The sequence below is a fragment of the Anolis sagrei genome, chromosome 5 (assembly GCF_037176765.1).
Source record: "Anolis sagrei isolate rAnoSag1 chromosome 5, rAnoSag1.mat, whole genome shotgun sequence".
Taxonomy (NCBI): domain Eukaryota; kingdom Metazoa; phylum Chordata; class Lepidosauria; order Squamata; family Dactyloidae; genus Anolis; species Anolis sagrei.
In genome coordinates this window covers 171,508,658-171,512,988 of record NC_090025.1, presented here as the reverse complement: position 1 = coordinate 171,512,988, position 4,331 = coordinate 171,508,658, and positions in this window count along the sequence as shown.

Sequence of the window (4,331 nt, the reverse complement as noted above, 5' to 3'; positions counted from 1 at the left end):
TTAGGATTCATAATAGGAGCACAATTACAGTTGTGAAGTAACAACGAAAATAATGTCATGGTTGGGGGTCACCACAACATAAGGAACAGTATTAAGGGGTCGCAGCATTAGGAAGGTTGAGAAACACTGATGTAGAGGATGAGGCTTTGTTTATTTGGGGGTGAGGCTTATATGAGAGGGATATTTCTAAGACACCTGTTTATTTCACTTTAGTATGTGTAATCCAATGCAACCAGTTTATCTTTGACTTCACAAAATCTGCAACTTCTTTTCTTTTGAGTAATCTTCTCTTAAATAAATAAACCTGAATTCTCAGAATCTGAACTGAATATAAACATTTGTTTGAAGATTTCTCAGGTTCACAATGCTTGGCGGTTACATATTATCTTATTATTGTTACACTTAATTCTTGACTCTTCCAAAAACATATAACTGTTACACTTTTAACAACAGATTTTCTTCTGTCTCTTTAGTATCTGCAGTTTAGACTTATAAACTATTCTCAGTCTCACTCCTGTTACTTCAGATTTGGCTTTTACTCTTAACTACTCCACACTGGAGAACAAATACCTGGCTCACTACTTAGTGCAGCCTTTCTTTCCCTGACTACCTGTTAGAGCTTAAACTGTTTGGTCTAGTTCCACATAATTATAAGCAACCATCCTTTGGGCTCATCCAGCCACCAACTGACCCTTTTCAAATCAACATTCTTTTTTTTCAGTGGCAGTTGGCTCCGGCCCTTGCTCTCTTGCCTGGGGAGTTATGTCACCATGGCCTGGGCTTCTAGCCACCCCCTAACTAACCAGCCCATATATCCCAATATTAATAAACATACCCCAAAACCTAGACATTTCGCTACACGGGATATAAATAAATGAATTATATGCAAGCACATACACACAGCTAGCTTCCAACTGCTGAGGCCAGGCAACAAACTGCCACAAAAGCACATGAAAAACCCCTTAATGTGCATCAGTTCTGTGTGGCTTTTGTAATCACCATCTGGGTCTTAAACTGGTTCTGAAATTTTGTATGCACTTTCTTCAATATCAGTTTGAAGCTGCACTAAATGTTCAGTTCATATGTGGCTCAGGGAGTAAAATTAATGTGATTCAGTGTCCCTTTAACTACCATGGCTCCGTGCTGTGTGGAATCACGGAGGGCGTTATTTTAAAAGCTCTTTAGTTTTCTTTGAGAACAGTGCTGGTGCCTCACCAAACTGCAACTCCCAGGATTCCATAGCATTGATCCATGGCAGCTAAAGTGGTGCCCAACTGCATAAGTGCTAGTGCAAATACACCCAGAGAGACCGGGAAAAACTGTAATAGAGGAGGACAGTCAGCTAGGGTGAAGAACAGAATAGAGTTATTGGGAGCTGTGAATAATTGAACACTACAGGAGTTATTGCGCGATCTAAGTATGTCCTAATAAACTTCTGCTAATTCATTCTCTTTTTTAAACAACTGTGGCTGTTACTATCAAATTTAGATAGACTATGTGATTATACTTACCACTGTGAATTCATGGAACACATATTGTTCCATATAAATATGACCTTAAGGCCCAAGTACCTAGTTCAAGGAGGGATCTTGATTGACGGTAAAATGGTGAAGATGACCAATGTAAGCTTAAGGTTTAGCACTGTGAGGCAAGTCTGGAAAGAAGCTCCATCACAGCTCCTCATCCCCTTTGCAGAGAAACCTTTCTGACTAGCCCAAAGGCAAACCCACTCTAAACAAATCTTGCAGAGACAACCCCATGATAGGGTTGCCTTAAGGTCATCATATTTAGAGTCAGCATATGTTTCCAAGAACATGAACAAACATGATATACACAAACAAAAATTACTATCCCTTTCAAGGGCAAAAATTACTACCCCTTTCAAGGAAAGAAGTACAGCTATTGTTGGCATGGAATTAAATAGTGATAAAAACCCTTTGCAGGTTACTTTATCTGTCTTACAGACTGCTTCTTTTTACTTTTACATATCTGTTTTTGGGTGGAGGAAGGCTGCAATTCAACTGTAAGAAAGACCCAGAGCCAATCTATTACATTTTCCCACCAAAGAAATGCAGTTCAACTCAAGGGCAATTGCACAAATTGAAAAAAAGTCAGTTTAAAGATGAATATTGGGTGGAGATGCAGAGTTCTGCCAAGTGATGTCTACACAACTCTCAATCCTCTCCTGCAGCAGTGAAAACAAGGAAAGAATTAAGAAAAGTCAAGTTGGGTGCCATAAAAATGGTACAATTGAGGCACTCCAAACAAACATACATTAAAAAAACCCAAACTAGGGCTTCCTCATTAATCAAAGTAGCCAAAGAACCCAGCAAGCCAGCCAGAAGGTCTCTGCTGTACAGTGGATTGTATGAATTTCATATGGTGGCTTATATTAATCTACCAGTTCCCAAGCTGTTCCTTTAATAATTAGCATAGAAGTCAAAACAACTGCAGAACCAGCAAATTGCATAAAGAAAAAAGCTGGTCCACGGCCATTTCCAGACATAGTGTTCCCTGATCCTCCATCAGAGCAATAATTAATTCAATGAAAATTGAAAGGGTCAAAAAATATGGTTTCCAACCCCCCCACTCCCATTTGCCATGAATTTCCACTGTTTTTTTTTTTTTAGAGTAGGTCTGGCAAGATTGCATTAGAGGAACTCCAATGTCATCAGATGGGGTTTCATATTAAGAAAGGGATCTGAGTTACTTAAAAACAAACTGAGTGTTATCATTTCACTCTGTTGAGTGAGACTTATAAGAGGTGTATACTTTTGGGTAAACTGCAGGACTGCTTATTTTTGAGCCTTGATTTTGTGGTGTGTGCCTTCAAACTGTTTCCAATGCATAGTGATCCTAAGGGACCCTATCACAGGGTTTTCCCAGCAAGATTTGTTCAGAGGGGTTAACATTCCTCTGTTGCTGAGGATGTGTAACCCGCCCAGACAAACCCTGATCTTCAGAGTCCAACAATCAAACCACTTACCACACTGGCTCTGATTTGGCTAGTAGCACTAAATCTATAAGGGGTACCTATACAGTTGGCCCTCTACATTTGTAGGTTTCACTTTTGCGGATTTGATTATTTGCAATTTTGATTAATATGTTCTCTCTAGGAATTCCTTGGTTCTCTAGCATGACCTTATGGTCAAAGTGCACCAGAGTTATGCTGGGGGATCTAGATTCCCACAGAGAACACTTTCCTAGGCATTTGTAAGTCCTCTCATGCAATTCTATGGCCAATTTCCAGTGGAAGTTGACCATACAGTCATGTTGAAGAACCTGGTAATCCTCTTAAAATGTTCTTTGTCATATCTAGTTTTCAGTCCATAAATATTTAATATTTTCTCTAATCCCTGGTTGCAAGTTTGAACCCATGTAACTGAAATGTTTAAAAAATTAAGCATACAATACTTTTAACATAGTGATAACTATGTTAAATTAGTTGTGGGTTCTAAAGGAAAGGAAATCAGGAAACCAACATGTTTATAAACGGATATAAACTGTACATATTTAGGGAGAAATGTAGATTTTATCAAACATATCCATCTCTGAATGTTAAATTTTAATGAGCCTATTCTAATGTTGTCAGCCAGTAGCCTTTAGTTCAGTCACTAAACCTTTGGCTGAAGTCAAGTGGGAATAAATTATAACATTAGAACATGCAATTACAAATTACAACATTTGAATCATGAATAATATCAAGTTCTGACTTATGGTTTAGCAATAATAGATATCTTCAATATCTACAAATTGAGTAACTGTTTTTGTATCATAGGACTAGTTAAAGTTCTAGATTAAGTCCCCTAAGTGCTTGTTATTACTCTCTGACCGTTCATGAAGCATTTTGCGGCCTTTGGCTGCTGCAAAAAAGAATTGAGCCACCTGCTCTGTCACCCTTCTGTCAATGTCACACAAGAGGTAACTAAGGTACCAATTTAAGTTTCTTCCTAGCCACTTGGTAAGTAAAGGGAAGCACATATGTTATAGTTTTGACTATACTCTAATAGTGACTAAACCATGATCCACACTATTAATACAGGATTCCTTTTGTTAGCATTTCTACCTGCTTTTCTTTTACAATTTTCCTCATACATATTTTATAATCAATGCTTCTGTTTGTTACAGATTGTTCAATGCCACACTTCAATAAAATAATTTTTGAGATACCAGCTTTTGTTTCTTGATGAAGGATACACAAAGTACAAGCCGGAAGATACACAAAGTACAAGCCAACAACAAATGATAACCCAGTGGCAATGTGTTGCAAAGGATGCAAATTTTGTGGCGCAAGGAAGATTAACATCTGTACAAAATGCTTCCAATCTACA